The sequence below is a fragment of the Lynx canadensis genome, chromosome D4 (genome assembly GCF_007474595.2).
Source record: "Lynx canadensis isolate LIC74 chromosome D4, mLynCan4.pri.v2, whole genome shotgun sequence".
Lineage (NCBI taxonomy): Eukaryota > Metazoa > Chordata > Mammalia > Carnivora > Felidae > Lynx > Lynx canadensis.
This window is the reverse complement of record NC_044315.2, coordinates 70556965-70574809: the sequence shown is the minus strand read 5'-3', so window position 1 is coordinate 70574809 and position 17845 is coordinate 70556965. Positions and strand designations below refer to the sequence as shown.

General features: G+C 47.3%; 1 protein-coding gene across 9 annotated transcripts in view; it reads right to left on the bottom strand.

The window, feature by feature from the left end:
- PALM2AKAP2 (PALM2 and AKAP2 fusion) overlaps positions 1-17845 on the bottom strand; it is a 331612-nt gene that overhangs the window by 92703 nt on the left and 221064 nt on the right. The window contains exon 1 of one of the 9 annotated variants that reach the window (XM_030292902.1): positions 14966-15059. The exons of the other annotated variants lie outside the window; for them this stretch is intronic. The gene's annotated coding sequence lies outside the window, so the exon portion shown is untranslated. Of the gene's footprint in view, positions 1-14965; positions 15060-17845 lie in introns of those variants that run through there. 9 annotated transcript variants of the gene reach the window in all.

The following is a 17845-nucleotide window of genomic DNA, read 5'->3' as shown; positions in this document are numbered from 1 at the left end:
ATGTTCTTGTGACACATCTTGAACAGATATCTCATATTCTACACTTTTTGCACTGTGATTTACTCTTTCCTGTCTGTGCTTTGACACTTGCTAGAGATAGTGAACCCCCTCAATGTAGGGATTGGGGAGTTTCTTTGACCCAGGACCTCACAGATGGGTCATATCTCTCAAAAACAATGGTGAGACAAAACATGGAAGCATCCCGGTGCCCACCGAGGGGTAAATGGATAAACAAAACGTGGCAGATACATGCAAAGGAGTATCACTTATGAATATTAATAAAGGAAAAAAGTTCTGGGCCACCTGGGTGGCTCAGTTGGTTAAGCATCCGACTCTTGGTTTCAGCTCAAGTCATGATCTCACGGTTTGTGGGTTTGACCCACACGTCAGGATCTGCGCCATCAGCCTGGGATTCTCTCTCTGCCTCTCTCTCTCTGCCCCTCCCCTGCTCGCTCTCTCTCTCTCTCTCAAAATAAATAAATAAATAAACTTAAAACAAAAAGGAAAGAAGTTCTGAGACATGTTACAATAATGGATGAACCTTGAAGACATGATACTAAGTGAAACAGCTAGTCAAAAAAAAGACAAATACCGAATGATTCCACTTACATGCGGTATCTAGAATAGTCAAACTAATAGAGCCAAAATGTTGAACAGTGGTTGCCAAGTGCTGGAAAGGGAGAAAAAATGGAGAGTTAGTGTTTAATGAGCAAAGAGTTTCAATTTTGCAAGACGAAAATGTTCCGTGGGTGGTGATATCACCACAATGTGAATGTACTCATTGCCACTAAATTGCACATTTAAAAAATGGTTAAGAGGATAAGTTTTATGTTATATGCATTTTACCACAGTTAACATTAAAAACAAACAAACCGGGGCAAGAAGAAGGAGTGTCCAGCACAGAACTGCCTCGACATGTTTGTTGGGGCTGGAAGTCAGCTGCCGTCTCTGCATCAGGGAGCTGTCCCTCCACCAGGAAGTCATCCTGCTGGCGTGGCCCTGAAGTCCACTGACAAGGGTGAGCCGTTCAGGGCTGCCACCACTGTTTTCCACAGCCTTGCAACCACAGGTCACCCTCAGAACATGCCCTTTCTTTCTTTCTTTCTTTTAATTTTTGTTAACGTTTATTCATTTTTGAGAGACAGAGAAAGACAGAGGGTGAGTAGGGGAGGGGCAGAGAGAGGCGGAGACACAGAATTCGAAGCAGGCTCCAGGCTCTGAGCTGTCAGCACAGAGCCCAATGCGGGGCTTGAACCCACAAACTGGGAGATCGTGACCTGAGCCGAATGCTTAACCGACTGAGCCACCCAGGCGCCCAGAACATGGCGCCTTTCTGACAACCATCAAACTCTAAGAAGGAGTGTCTCTGAGACCTTGCTAGGTACCTCTTCCTGTCTCAGAGGCTGGGCCTCTGTAGGGCCCAGATATCTGGAGCTCTGAATGCCAGAGGCAAGTCTGGGCATCTGTCATCTCCCTTGTCATGGAGCCACTGTGGTAAAAATAAAAAGGGGAGAGGTAGTTTCCACCTTGGAAATATGACAAGCCAGACTTACTTTGCAAAGGAAACAACACTGAGACACGTGACAGCTCGGGATTCCTATGATGACAGAGGTGTGGCACTTAAGGAGCTGCCCTCATCCCAGGGACAGAGAGCCGTCTGGACACAGCTCGGCTCATGTCCTTCTCTTCAAATCGCAGTTCGCCACCCAGGCTTGTCTCACTGGGTGCTTTTTGAGGGAATGGACCACTTAGACCCATAAACACTCTCTGAGCCAGTTCACTATTGGGTGTTTAGGGCCTCTGTGTTCAAGACCTAGGCTGGTCTCAGAGGTCAGACAAGACCCGGAACTTCCCCCAAGGAAAGTGAACACATCCACTGCTGGACGATTCAGCTTTACTTTCTCTCCTGGCATTCAAAAATAGTTTCTCATGAACCTTTTTATGAAGGGTGACAAATCCATTTTTTATTTCCGTCATTTGGATTTATCTTTTTACTATTTTTTAATTAGGCTTTTATTTAATTCCAGTATGTTAACATCCAGTGTTAATATTAGTTTCAGGGGTGCCTGGGTGGCTAAGCTGGTTCAGTGTCCAACTTCAGCTCAGGTCATGATCTCACAGTTGGTGGGTTCGAGCCCTTCGTCGGGCTCCGTGCTGACAGCTCAGAGCCTGGAGCCTGCTTTGGATTCTGTGTCTCCCTCTCTCTCTCTGCCTCTCTCCTGCTCCTGCTTTCTCTCTCTCTCACACAAAAATAAACATTGAATATTTTTTTTTAGTATTAGTTTCAGGTGCACAATAGAGTGATTCAACACTTCCATACATCACCCAATGCTCATCCCAAGTGCTCTCCTTAATCCCCATCGCCTATTTCACCCATCCCCCCACCCACCTCCACTCTGGTGACCATCGGTTTGTTCTCTAGAGTTCTTTTTGCAATTTTCTAATGAGCCGAAGTTTATACAAAGGAAATAAAACTTCTGCATTGATGATGGTGGTAAAATATATATAACATAAAATGTACCATCTTAACTACTTCACATCACTTTCTTGTGCAGCCATCTCCGCCATCCATCCACAGAACCCTCCTCCTCTTGCAAAACTGAAACTCTACCTATTAAACACTAACTCCTCATTCTTCCTTCCCGCCAGCGCCTGGCAACCACCATTCTACTCCACGAACATTTTTGAGACCTTAATAAATGCCTTCTCTTTTTACTTCCTCCCCTCCTTAGGCAGGCAGCCAGACTTTTCACGTAAATGCTTGCTTTGGGGATCTGATGTGAAGGAGTCAAAGTTCTTCCTGGCTTTTGTAAAAAGTAAGCCATCAACAAGATTATGCAAGGCATTTTGGAAAGGGAAGGGTCCTCTCTCCCTCCACCTCTGGGTGTTTTCCTCGGCTCCCTGGAATTTCTTAGGGGAACTGGCAAGGTTTCAGAGAGCAGACTCCGGGCTCCAGGTACACAGACTGGTCAAGGATTCCTGTGGGCCCTCCGCACCTGCCCAGACTAGCAGACAGGCTCAGGACTTGGCCATGGGACAGAATAGTCGAAAGCAAGTAGACACATCCATGGAAAATCACAGCCTGAAACCAGTGTGGGCAGGTGTTGGGATGGCCTCCTTCCCACAACCTAGCACCTTCTAAAGCCTTAAACCTTGGATACAATCACAAGGTGGGCATGTCCCCCAAGTAAATGAGGTTATATTTCTGTTAGCTGGACGGTGAGGACTTGGAGACAAAATTAAGTTAATTTATGTAAATTTTAAAATGCTGGTTTGTTTGTTTTGCAAGCCTTTATTTATAGACTGAGATTCAGAACTTTAACCGCAGTAAAAGGAGAGGGCTGGCTGAGCTTGTCTTAAGCACTAAGAGGCAGAATAAAGAGGGTAATGATTAAGAGACTGTCTATAAACGCCAGACCATAGGGATTCAAATCTAGCTTTGCCACCAGTGATGCGCTCTTGTTCTGTGTCTCTCCGTTTCTTCATCTGTAACAAAGCAAATAATAACGGTGCCTTCCCCAACAGGATGTTAGGAGGGTCAAGATGACAACACATACTTGGCACTTGAAAGAGGGCCCGACTTTCAACAAATATCATTATCAGAAGCAACTGAAATCTACTTTGCGCTCAGAGTATCTGCTCTTACAGGAGACCCAACTCACTGAAGAAAACAAAAATTTGAACTCTTTCAAAGTTATGCTCTTCAAAAAGGAAGCTTGATCATAACTGCGGGTGAAAACAGACCCGTGTTTAAAGGTTTCAAGGTTTTATTCAACTGTACATATACTGTATCACGTGTTCCTCCGATCGTAGAAAGTCTGTCCTTGGTTTGGATCCATTCTTCATAAAGCCCCAGCAATTGTTACTTTGTATTTGCCCGAGTATTTGCAGTAGTCAACTGTGTGATGATTTTTTGCTAGCATTTTTCCAGGCCAATTTTGAAAGGTATCGTTTGTGGCAGAAGAAGAGTTCAGTGGAACTTGCGAGAGATGGCACATATGATCAAGCCCAAGAAGACCCTTGAGGAGTTGGGGAGACGTGATGAGGGTGAGAACATCTAGAGGGTGTAAGTTGGAGGGCAACGTGGTGCCTCAGGGGACAGAGGCCTCTAAGGTTTTCTTCCTCTCATTTATATACCTTTAAGAGTGAGGTTAAAGACAAAAATTAGTCCTCTTACGATTTTCCCAATTATTTCTCAAAACAATGACTAGGAATCAATTACCAGGTGTCAAATCCCCCCTTTTTGTGACAAAACTGATAATCCTCCATAGGAACTGCTCTCATGTTCTGACTCCCACTATTTCCTGGAACCCCCACTTCCAGTTTAAAGCCCTCTGGAGCAGATCAGCTGGTCTGCTGGAAAAACACAGCCCTGGGAAGATCCACTCCACGCTGGCCAGAGGCCAGCACTCTGGCTTCTGCCCTGGACCTCTGGGTCTCAGTGCTGGGGCTGGAAGTTCTGCTTGTCCCCCAGCCACTCCCCACAGCCTCCTCCACTTTTACGGCCCACCTTTTGTTTGCAAGGAATAATAAAGTTATGAAAAGAGGGTACCCAGAAGTCGCAAAGAGGTCTTCTTCTCCTTGGAATGCTTCATACAAATCCAGTTTTGGTTCTAAAGCTTATCTAGAACAATCTACTTCGTGGATAATGTGCCTGGGTGGCTCAGTCGGTTAAGCATCTGATTCTTGGTTTAGGCTCAGTTCATGATCTCAAGGTTCGTGAGTTTGAGCCCCACGTGGGGCTCTGCGCTGTCAGCGGGGAGCCTGCTTGGGATCCCGTCTCTCCCCCTCTCTCTCTGCCCCTCCCCTGCTCACTCCCTCTCTCTCAAAATAAATAAGCTAAGAAAAAAAGTACTGGAAAATGAATTTTATAATACCAACAACGAAAGAAAGCTGGAAAACACAATAGAACCTACAAAGAACTCTGTCTTCAAATTCTAGAGCTCAAGAAAAAGTAAGTTGAATCAGAACAAAACAAGAAAGTAGGTGGAGACGTTTGTAGCAATCCTCTCAAGAGCAATCCTCTTCAAACTGAGGATGAATGACAGGGATTCTTTCTGGATATAATTTCACTTCAAAACTTTCTTCCCCGTAATATACATTGGGCGTGCTGGTTTCGCTTCCCAGTTGTGATTCTGGTGGATTTTCAGCTTACAGAAGGAAGGAAGACAGAGAGGAAAGGCAGGAGGGAGACAGAGTGGCTGGAGGGGAGAGAGTTCCAGAGGTCTGGGCCAGAATCTAAAGGGAGAGAGAAGGGAGAAGTGCAGAGGATAGATATTTAGCAGCGGAAGTGCCTGCAGCGTGCTGGAGCCAAAGGAGCTGAGCCAGAAAAGGGCAGAGCCACAGATCCCAGGAGGCAGAGACGAAAGGCCTAGGGAGGGAGTCCTTCATTTTTCCCCTTTCCTCCCCCAGCCTCCGGTGGCATAGCTGACCCAACACAGTTTGCTTGGGAGCTGAAAATAGGGCAGAGGCCTGGGCAAGTGACACTAAAACACAAAAGGCACTGTTGCCAGGCAGGATGGCAAGGGGGTGGGGGGTCAGGGACCCAGTGGGGGGCAATCAGTTACAGGGCTCTCGGATGTATTTCCACTGCTTCCTGGGTACCTTAGCCAGATGCTCTCAAAACTCTAATGGAAATCTTTTCATGTTGCAATCTAAACTCTTTGTCACTTTTCAAGTCCCAATATAAAGAATCACATCTGCATAGCACACTGCAATTTGTATCCTCTCATTTAAGATATGCTTGCTAAAGAGCTACGTGCATCTGAAGCTACGGAAACACATCTACAGGGTGTGAATTCTAGACAGACAACGAGATCCGGGGTACCTCAACATCAGCACTCTGGATATTCTGGGGAGGGTAATTCTTCATGGTGGGCAGCTGTCCTGTGCATTGTAGGGTGTTTATCCCACTAGATTCTAGGAGCATCTTCCCCTCTCGCGGACCAAACTCTCAGGTTGAATCTGCTGATTCCAGTCTGGAAGCTTGGCTACTTTGCATAGGGTTGACTGCCAAACCTTCCTCCGCCAAATGGGGTAAGAGAGCTTCTCACACTATAACGTGCATACAGATTCTCGGGGATTTTGTTAAAATGCAGAATCTGATTCAGTAGGTCTGGGACGGGGCTCAGGATTCTCTCGTTTCAACAAGCTCCTGAGTACTGGCAATGCCACAGGTCCCCAGACCACACTTCGAACAGCAAGGCCCCCAGAGCACTGGTTTAGTAACAGGAGGGAGCTGAGTGGGAGAAACAGGAGGACGTCACGCAGCTGTGGGGCCCTTGGCTGGTTCCATAACTGCCAAGTGCATCAGTATCCTCGCTTGAAAAATGGTGGCGATTGTAAGGAACAAGTAAGATGGTGGAGATAAAGCAACCTGTTTAGCATCTGACACTCAAAAAATGTTAATTCCCTTCCCCTTCCCTCTCAGCTCCTCCCAGCACCCCCAGCCTAGAAACCTCAAGATCGAGGTGTCCCTGGGGATTACAGGGACTTCCCTAGAAAACTAAATCCCATTCTCATTGATGCTCCCAGAGGGAGGGGCTTCTTCCCTTTTCATTCTTCTATTCTATACCCTCCATGCTGGTTATACTATAACATCTGTCATCCTTGGGAGGCTGTGAATTGTTTTGGTAATGAAGCATATGATGAAAAGAATATTTTAAAACAATGTACACATTGTGATTTCATGCAAAAGCAATGCCTCCCACACTTGGGGCCCATCTCTGTGCTGCATTTTAACACTGATTTGAACTTTTTTCTAAAGGAAAAATCATCCCCAAACAGGGATAATGACAAGCACCTTGGATATGATCTAAGTTGCCTATACGCTTTGATGGCTTTCCTCCCCAAATGAATGGATTCTGTTCATCTGGGATTGTGTCAGAGGAGAATGCCTGCTATCCTTTGCAAAGATAAAATGTTCGAATGCAAAATACTAATTTGCCAGGCTAAATACAGCCTTGGAATCACACAGCACATGGCACATGGACCTTGATTTTAATACACATACAGAGAGAGCTTTTGAATTCAGAGTTGTGAAGTACTTGAATTTTCTAGAAAATTAAGATTTATTCCTTTGGGAAAATCACTCCCCCGGCCCCTTTCGTAAAGAGGGCTCAACAATGGGTTTCTTTCTCTGTTTGTAGGGTGTATCACAAAACTTACATCAGGCACTGCTCCAAAGTGTTTCTGCTGAGCAAATGATGTCATGATAATGTAAGCCAATCCGGTCAGGGAGAGGGACTGAAAGCAGTCAGTTAACCGCCTACAGGAAAGTGTGGTTTGGCCTTTCTAGAACCTTCTGCACACACTTCACCCAGGTGTGGGGCTTGGGTAGGCCCCCAGAGATCTGCATTTGAGGCAGTTAACTGGGTGGAAGGAAAGGCAGGTCAGTGTCCCTTCCTCTCCCCTGCCCAGGGCTGGGCTTTCCCCGGATCTGCAGGGCTGGTTTCTGCTACAGGACAGTGGCTCGGTCCTGGCCTCACCGTTCACTATAGACACGCTGTGAAGATCATGGCCTACAGACAGGATGGCCACCTAGGGAACCCTTCTCTTCACAGTGCTCGGTGTGATGTCAGTTGTAGCCCCCCACCCCACACCCCTCTGACAAAAGACCATAAACCTGGAAGGCCTGGGAAATGTCTCCTCGAAACTTGACAACCCCCGGGGCACGCTAAGCACCAGGCAGAAACCTCCAGAGGGTTGGCATCTTCGGACAACCCAGGAAAAACTGCTCCGACATCACAGTTTATCCTTGCCCTGCACAGTAATAACCCTCCTCAAGGCCTCCTCACTAACGCATGTGCGAAGCAATAACATACAACCTTTTGTAGTTCAAAGAGAGGTTAATGCTTCTGGACTGGCATTTTTTTAATCTTTATATATGGACTCGATTTCTCGTCCATCCTATAAAGGAGATCAGGAGTTTAGGGGCCCTACAGGGCAGAAAGCTCAAGCAGAAGCCACAGACCTTTTTGAAGCAGTTCTAGGATCGCCTCTGGGTTGGAGCAGTGAAATCAGTCAAGACCTGAGGCAGGCAAGTCAGTGCATCTGCTTATTAAGAATTTCACTGGGGGTGCGCCTGGGTGGCTCAGTTGGTTAAGCATCTGACTCGGCTCAGGTCATGATCTCGCGGTTCATGAGTTCGAACCCGGTGCTGGGCTCTGTGCTGACAGCTCAGAGCCTGGAGCCTGCTTCGGATTCTCTCTCTCTCTCTCTCTCTCTCTCTCTCTCTCTCTGCCCCTCCCCCACTCATGCTCTGTCTGTCTGTCTCTCAAAGATAAACATTAAAAAATATTAAAAAAAAAAAAAAAAAAGAACTTCACTGGGGACCTGGGCCAGGGCACATTCCCCTCTCTCCTAAGTTACTACTCTTGTGGGGTGCTGGGGAGGTATCTGTATCCTCTGCAGGCTTGTGTCCCAATGCAATCAATTCTCAGGCTTTATTTGGCATCCCAGAAGCGTTGGTTTAAAAGGCAGCATCCAGAAAAAAATAAACAAAAGGCTGTATCCAGGCCCCTCTTAAGTGGGTGATCCTGTCTGTGCCAGAGCCCAGGAATCCCTACATAGACACTAGTATGACTACAACTGCACGTCCAGATATGCTGCCCAAGTGAACAGGGCAGATTCCCAGGAAATTGGGTCTTCAGTGTAGACTAGATACACCAGCGGGTCAGTGGACATGAGTTGCATGGTCCCCCCTTTTGTGGGACATTTTAAGAGGGGGATTTCCCTCCCGCAGACAATGACTAAAAAGAAAACTTCACCGAGGCATTGCAAACAGGGTCAGGAGCTACAATGTTCCGCTTTTTAAATCATATTGCTTGTGAATCCCCAGCTACTTTTTCTAACCGCCTCACTTCCTTAAAGGCACAGGCTCGTGCTAGTCCAGACCCCAGTCCTCGCTGGCACAGAGGATTGATTCGGTGGCGAGCTTTGGGCCGAGGCTGGAGGCTGGTGTGTATAAAGAATGATTTGTAACACTTAAGAATTTATTCAAAGTAATGTCCCACTTAATAATTCATCCAGCCTTGCAAAATCTACGGCAAATCTGTGAAATTAAATGGTAAAACATAAAAGGATTGGATTAACGAGGCTTCTCAGGCTCTTCTGAAAACCGTTTTCCATTTTAATCCTGGCTGCACATCTTTACTTAATATATTAATCCCTGTTCCCATCTTAGTGACAGAGTAAACTCATTAGAGCCGGCAAAGAATCTTGCACGAGTTTCGGAAGGGAGGTCCCACTGACATCCATCACACTACGGGTCACTGAGTGAGCTTAAAGCCCAGGATTAGGGTCCTGAAAATTTGGGTCCGTTTGTCCGATGAGGAACAATTTCTGACTCACTCAAAGCATAAAGAAGAAGCAAGTAAAGAAAAATGGAAGAAGCCGTGATAGTGTAAGTGCTGTGGGGGCAATGGGAGAAGAAGGATGTCAGCCAGACTCCCCCAAGTCAAAAGGGGGCTGGCCAGTGAAGGTGACGTTAGGTTTGCAGAATCTCTGTGCTCAACCCTTTTCCATCTTATCAGTGTGAAGGATGAACAATTGACCTGCCGCAAATTGCTGGAATTTTAAAAATTAAGTTTAAAAACCATTTATTTGCATCTACCATAAACATGAAAAGAGAGTTTAGGGTACCTGGCTGACTCAGTCAGCAGAGCATGAGATTCTTGATCTCAGGGTTGTGAGTTCAAGCTCCATGTTGGGTGTAGAGATTACTTTAAAAAAATTTTTTTTAATGTTTATGTTTATTTTTATGTTTATAAACATAAAATATAACAAAAATATAAACATATAAAAAAATGTTCATTTTTGAGAGAGAGAGAGAGACAGAGAATGAGCAAGGGAGGGTCAGAGAGGGAAGGAGACACAGAATCCGAAACAGGCTCCAGGCTCTGAGCTGTCAGCAGAGAACCCGACGCGGGGCTCGAACTCACGAACCCTGAGATCATGACCTGAGCTGAAGTCGGACGCTTAACCGACTGAGCCACGCAGGTGCCCAGGGTGTAGAGATTACTTAAATAAATAAATATATCCTAAGAAAAAAAGAGGAAAAGAGATTTTAACTTAAGAAATACAATACATGCAAGGTGCTTCCATATATCTCATTGAACACAAGTTTTCAAATAGGCAGGTTTTGGTATTCCCATTTTTGCAGGTGAGGGAACTGAGATTCCATTTAAGTGGCGTGCCCAAGATCTTACAGAGAACTTGGCCCAGGCGTTACTGTGTTTTGGCCCCGCCATGGTTCTGGATAACTTGGGCATCACACTATCTGCAGACCTCTGCTCACTCAGGCTGCTCCAGTCAAGCAGCAAAACCCACCAGAAAAGTCCTGCCCACCCCTAAGGAAGCAAAAGGTCAAAGGACAACGACATTCTTCACAGTGTCCTGCAGCTCCCCCCACTTCCCTGGCATTCACCCCACGACCCCCTCAACCAGGACACGTATCTCCAAGACTTAAAGGATGAAACAAAAACACCCACCTCCTCAAACCCACTTGAGGGAAGCTCCTTCATCTCACCTCCCATCCCTGGGGAAAATGAGCAGCATTCCGCCTCCACAGGCCACCTTCTCCGGCTGCGTGGCACATTTGGTCACCCTGAGACCCCAACCAAGAGGGGAGCAATGTCAGTTACACTTGCTTCCACTTGACTGTACCCCCCAAGGCCTGGGAGAACTGGTGCGCCTGGATTTCAGAGACAGATACCAAAGGGGAAAGAGGGTAGACGGGCCCAAGGATGCCCTCAGGCCCTTCCCCCATGCTGTCTGTCCTCTCTTGCACCTCCCCAATCTCAGAATTCACTTCAACAGGTAAAGAGAACCCTGGGCCGAACCCTGGAGAAAGTGCATCTTGCTGTACGGTAGGCGATGGAAAAGTCATGATTAATTCATTTCTCTGGCGCTCAACCTTCCAGAGAGTGGGGCAAAGAACAGAAATGATATTTGTACTGGGATCTGTTTTCTCAAAAGCCGGTCTCCAGAGACCGTCCTGGAGTGGATTCCACAATTACACTTGTGCGCTCCTACACATCTTAATTTTTATCTGTGTTGACATCACGCAGAGACTACAAAGTCCTAAATTGTCGATGGACAGACAACAACATAGTCACCACAGTAAACTCACCAAGGCAAAGCCAAGCAAGGTAGCCATTCATTTTACCCCTTAGATACACACTTGTATCACCAACAGTTGAAATGCATTTTTAAAACTCAGGTTTAAACTTATATTACTTAATGTAATTCATTTCTTAAGTATTCTAGTTAATCAAGTGCTAGTGACAATCACATACCCAAACTCTATAATTTTCTCTTTGAGCAAAATAGTGGATTTCATATTGAAATAGAGATGATTTTGACTCTCCTGTAATAATACATTCCTGACAAACATGTTTGAAGGGCAAAGGTCCAAAACTTGAATGGTGGTCTTTTTTTTTTTTCTTCCAATTTTTAATTAATTTTTTTGAGGGAGAGCTCAAGCGGGGTAGGGGCAGAGAGAGAGGGGACAGAGGATCCGAAGTAGGCTCTGCACTGATGGCCGAGAGTCCCATGTGGGGCTCCAACTCACAGATGGCGAAATCATGACCTGAGCTGAAGTTGGAGCTCAACCGATGGGGTCACCCAGGTACGCCTCCTTTTTTTTTTCTTTTTTTTTTTTTCAAGTAACAGTGGACTTATATGTTCTTAGAAGGGGATTACCTTACAAAGAGCATGGATCTCATCATGGATCATGGAGGCACTGCCACCCTCATGCCCAAACCACTCAACATGCTAATGGGTAAGGTGGGTGCCAGTGAGGAGACCCCCAAACTTAACCTTTTTTAGCTTCATAGAAAAGCTATCAATGGGTGTAGAGTTTACACAGTATAAAGAAAATGATGACGTTTTCCAGCAAAACTTACTAAAATTGTTGAACTTAAAGTTGTTTCGTTTTTCAGTAAAATTTACTAAAATTATTGATAAGTACATTAATTAATTTGTTCAAATTTCCAGTAGGTAGTACAGAATCCCTGATCAATCATCTAAGCAAATGATGACTCAAGATCATTTCTCAAGATCAAAGAACAGCCATTTTAGAGGCTAAGTCAAGATTGATCATCAATTCTACCAGCTTCAAGAAATGTATAAAATTAAAGAATAGAACTAAACATCACCCTTTTGGTCTTTAGAAGTAAATTTCAACATGCCCCTGTTTCACCTGTTTCAATTATTAAAACTCCTCAACACAACTTCCATGCAAACTCAATTTCATTTTTATTTGAAACATGTCTCACTATCTTAATAAATAGAGACTTGTAGGGGCGCCTGGGTGGCTCAGTTGGTTGAGAGCCAACTTCGGCTCAGGTCATGATCTCGCAGTTCATGAGTTTGAGCCCGGTGCTGGGCTCTGTGCTGACAGCTCAGAGCCTGCAGCCTACTTTCTGATTCTGTCTCCTTCTTTCTCTGCTCCTCCTCTGCTGGTACTCTTTCTCTCTCAAAAATAAAATAAAATAAAAACCATTAAAAAAAAAAAACCCAGAGACTTGTAATAGCATCCGTGATAGAAATCTGAGACATGGATGCTTTAGGAGTCCATTATATCTATAAAGAGAGTATCTAGACAATAATTCTAATAATTAACTAGAAAATCTAGGGTGATCACATTTTTAAAAGTAATATTTAATAGTGCTATACTAAAATATTGATAAGTTTTAGTCGTAAAACAACCAATGGCTCATACTACCCTCCCCGCTTACTTGATAAGAAGTTAAGACAACCTGCTTCATCTCATGAGCCTGAAATCCTGAGGTTCCTGAGTGAGAACGAGCCACTTATGGAAGTGAAATAATCGGACTACACTACCGTGAACTGTGCAGGCAGGAAGCCTTGCCAACCGTCATGCCAGAACTATGAGATAATGGGTATTTCAAAATGTCTGTCCCATCTCAGAACCCAGTCACCCGCTCCCACCGGCACCTCAGCATCCCCGAAAGAAACTGAAGTGAACTTTGGTGCCAGAGAAACATCTCAACACCTAACTTGCAGTCCACTAGGGAAGATGCTGGGAGACCCGAGGAGGGTTACTTTCATTTTTCTTGGCTCCTGACTAATGGTATTGGTGTAGCCCCAAATAATTGCAGGACCTACCTGACCCATGTTGTGCCCACTCAAAGGAGAAAGCGCCCTCTGAGCAAAGAGCCAGTGTCAAAACTGGGCAGGAGAAAGCTGGCAGTGGACAGCCGTTTAGAAGATGTGTTAGGGCAAGTTTTAATTCTTAAAGGGCTTTACGTTTAAACAGACAAAGTAAACTCCTTACTCTGAAATTTTATTGATCAGGCTTGGGGATGGTGCCAGGTGGGAGAAAAGAGACAATATTTAATGAAATTAGGACCATTTCCAGGAAGAAAAGTGTGATGCTTAAGCGAAACTCTCTTGAATTAGAACAAAACCAAGAAAAACCAACGTCCTGGGATCACAGTGGTGCCTGGTGGCCTCCAGATGCCTGGCAACATGGGAAGACGGAAGGCTGCTTCCCCTGTGAACTTGTTAGCAGATTCAGAGATGCACCATGTAGAGATGTATAGGTAAGTGTGTGTATGTGTGAGATCTCTTTTCAAAGAGAAATACATTGGGGGGGGGCGGGGGAAAGAAGCTTGCCTACATTAATGGCTCTGCACTTAAAACTGCTACAGAGAAGGGTAAAGATTTGTCAAAGTCTGACCACACAGCCTATCACAGCCAAATCAATACTGCCCCACGCAACTGGCTTGAACGGGTCTGGAGGGACAACCCACGGCCTCTCAAAATGAGTCATCGCCCTTCGCGACGCCCCCTTTTTGCGGATTAGGGAAAGGTCCCCAAGGCTGGCGAGCGTCTGCCATGAGGGCCGGGAGCTCAGTAACCCGCTGCTTGTTCTGCTCCCTGCCTGGCTCCCCACTGCGCGCAGCCGCCCCTTAGCCGGCAGTGCTCAAGGCCACCCGCGCCGCCGCTCCCAGGCCCGCCCGCCTTCCTCCGCCAGGTCCCGGGCTCCCAGCTCTCACGGACTTCGATTCAGTCCCTCGTCCTCCAGTACGCTTCTCCAGAATTTCTCAGGGCCGCCAGGATCTCCTCGCTCCCATCCCTGAGCTCACGCTGCCTCCACCCAGATTACAGGCACAGTTTGCCCAGCGAGCACCATCGCGACCAGCCCCTTCCACTCCCCAAACTGTCTCCACGAAGGGCCCAAAGACAGGTACCCTCCGCTTTATCCAGGATAAAACACCGGGTCCTAACAGCTGGGGTCTCAGCCACAGGCCAAACTTCCAGGCTCAGCGCGTACTCCGGGCGCCCCTGCACAGAAAGGCTGCATGGTCCCCGGAGTGTGCAGCTCCCAGACCCAGTCCGCGAGGCTCCGGCTGGCCGGGGACCCGGCCCTCCCCGGCCTGCGCTCCCCCAACGCCCCAGCGCTGCCATCTAAGGACCCGCGTCTTACTCGGGAGCTGGAACCAGTGGTTCCAACCTCTGCTGCTCCGGATCTGGAGGGGTGGCCACGGCCGTTAGATATTCCCCGCTTTTCCTGTACAGCCCGCCTGTGTGTGTGTGTGTGTGTGTGTGTGTGTGTGTGTGTGTGTGTTGGAGGGCAGAAGAAAGGGTCCTAAGTTTATTTTTCTAAAGCATATATAACTAAGTATTGAATAAAGCAGCCAAAGGCTCGGCCCTCCCCCAAACCTAGGAATTCAAAGCCACATGGCCACAGCCCTTTCCAGCCAGGCCACCTCCGCGCACACGCTCCGCTAGGCAAGGCCATAAAAGCCCTTTAAAGTCCGCGATCCTTCGGAGGACACCCCAGATCTGCAGCCCCTCCCGGGCCACCCTTTCCCCACGCCTGGAGCCCCAACACTCGGAGGGCGCCCCGGGGACGACGCCTGAGGCCGCAACACTAGGAGGGCGTCCCGGGGACGCGGAGTCGGGGGCCGCCGCGCCCCCAGCCTGGGCCACCCACCTCTGGGCGCGGGATCCTGGGGGGCGCAGTCCTCGAGCTCTGCTCCGGCGCGGGGCGTCTGAGAAGCTCCGGGGAAGGCGTGCGGCAGCCCCGGGGCCGGGGCGAGCGCGTCTGCCGGGCGCAGCGGCCGCTGGGCGCGCCAGAGGGCCAGGAGCGCCTCCCGTGGGCTGCCGGAGCCCGCCCCTTCCCCGCCCCTCTCGGCGCCCGGCGACCGCGGGCCGCCCCTCCGCTTCCATGTGCCCTCCCCATCCACCCACGCGTCTCTGGCTTTGGTGGAATCCAAAGCACAAACCGAGAAACCACGAAATGAATGAATGGGTACATTGGAGGGGTGGAGGGATGGAGAGATGGATGGATAGAGGCAAGTGAAGCCCAGTATTTCCTAACTGGGGAGAGGGCTCTGTGTCTGGGGATGTGGACCTGTTGTCAGTGCACGGGTGGGCGTGTCGGCGTGTGCACAGGCGGGTGTGTGTTGGGGTACACGTACGTGTATGTAAGTAGGTGGAAGCGTGTGGGTGTATGTGCGCGCTCGCAACGCCAGGGGCTGCTGAGCTGCTGCCCGAGGTGGGAGCAATCCTTCATTTCGACACCGCACGACTGTCCCCGGGTAAGTACAACGGCCGGCAGCGGTTAGGAAGTGCGTCTTTGTGTTTTGGGGCTCTCCCCGATGTGGCCTAGAGGCCAAGGTGTGGACGGGGATGCTTCCGGCTCACCGGCTCTCCAGAGCCGTCGCGCTGCCCTCCTCGTTGTGGCAGCCGGTGGCCTGGTGTCAAAGCGCGTGTGTTAACAAAGCCATCGGTGGGGAAGGAGGCAGCTGATACACAAGGTGGGGCCGCATTAGGATAGTAGCCAACCGTCCCTCACTCTGGAGCGGTCTGAAATTTCAGTCTGTGGTCCCCTCCCCCAGCATGAATATTTAAATAATGTTAATGACCCTTTAGGGACTGTCTGGAAATCCTGAGAGGACACACGCTGAAACACCCTACACAGAAAACAGCATTTTTAAAAAGCAAGCAGTTATCTTACTCTGCACGCTCTCTGCAGAGGAAAATAATATAAAGCCAGGTTTCTTGAATTCAGCCTTCCACTAGGAATGATGGGGGTTTTTCATTTTCCTATTTATTCTCTCTCCAGCTTTGTAAGTCAGAGCGCCTTACTCTCTTTGGAGTTTCCATTTCTACGTGGGCCTGCTTCTTTCTGAACCCCTGGCCAAGGTCCTGGGGTCCTCTTCTGAGACTCAGTGCTGCCTGCCAAACACAGCAGGAAAGACAGCTGCCGGGGTCTGGTTCTTCTTTCCTAATCCACAAAGGTCCTTGATCTCCAGTACAAAGAAATGATATCATTGGGAACTGCCCAGAAAGCCTGTCCACACTATTGACACATTAACAACAGCACCCTCTGCAGAAAAGACTCCTTTCCTGTCTTGAGCTGTATTCACACCTTTCTGGGAGGAGGGGGATAAAGTCTACAATGGAGAAGTCAGCTGATCTCTTCAGGGTTCCTGAATGTCAATAGGCTTCTTTTTCTTGCCTTTTAGGAATGGTTTCACCAGCCTCCTTGTAGGTCTCTACTCTTGAATTTCAATAGAATTTACTGACCGGTGGTCAGAGATTATAGCGCATTATCCTCAATCAATTCCTGTTCCTTCCCTTTCTTCCTTCTTTCCTTCCTCCTTCCATCCTTTCTTCTTTCCTCCTTCTGTCACTTCCTTCCCCCTCCCTTCCTACCTTCTTTCTTTCCCTCTTTCCTTCCTTGTAGCTCCTCCTGTCACTGACGTAAGGAGTTAAATATCTGAGTGCCCTACATCATGGTCTATTTTTAACATTTTACTAACATGTGAAAAACTCACATTGAAATGAGCATGTTTGGGTACAGTTATTTATTTATGTGGACCACATTTATGTGGACATTTCCTTTTCTTCCATCTTATGTTAAAGAAGTAACCATGATTATATTAAACATTTTTAATATAAAATGCTTGGTGCATATCAGGTGCTCAGAAATATTCGTTTAATTTGTTCAATGAAATCAATGCGAGGGTATGACCATCTATGTATGAAAGTAAAAACTGTTTTTAATTAGCATTTTCTCATTTATTTCCCCCTCAGTCAGTGGTTCTCAGTTGAGGGTGATTTGACTCCCCAGGGGACATGCTGGCAATGTCTGGAGGCATTCCTGATTGTTATAATGGGGGGAGGGTGCTACTGACATCTAAGGGATAAGGTCCCAGATGTTGCTAACCAGCACCCCAGCAACAAAGGATTACCATGTTCCAAATGTCAATGGTGCTGAGGTTGAGACATCTGGCCTTGGACTCAAAGCCAATACCAAGGACCACAGACATCAGAACCACCTCTGCGCTCACTAAAAATGCAGATTTCTCGGCCCCACCTTTACCTACAAAGTCAGAATCCCTGGGGGCAGGGCTAGGAAAAGTGTTCTAATAGCTTCCACGTGATCTTAAGAACATGAGAATATGAGAAATGCTGGAGATGGGGAAAGCTGGCTTTATCACCCAGCACATTCTTATGGGTACATCACATCATTTGTCTCTTAACATGATAATGGTTATTGGAGCTGAGAATATTTTATGAAAGAAGCACATTTAGTCTCCTAGATGCACTACAGAAGCCCATTTGAAGCAAAGAAAGGGCTACTAATTTTGTGGGGGGGAAAAAAAACATAGTTGAGATGTGAAAATTTTAATACTCCCAAAGGCCCTACAGCATCTAGGACACAAAACCTATGGAAATTTTGCTTAGCCGGGAAAGAACTCAGGACTTCTTTCACTATGGCCTAATGTACATATCTGCCCATTTTGCATCTGCTATGCTGCTGGAGTGACATAAACTGTGCCTGAGGGACAGTGACCTCCAAGGG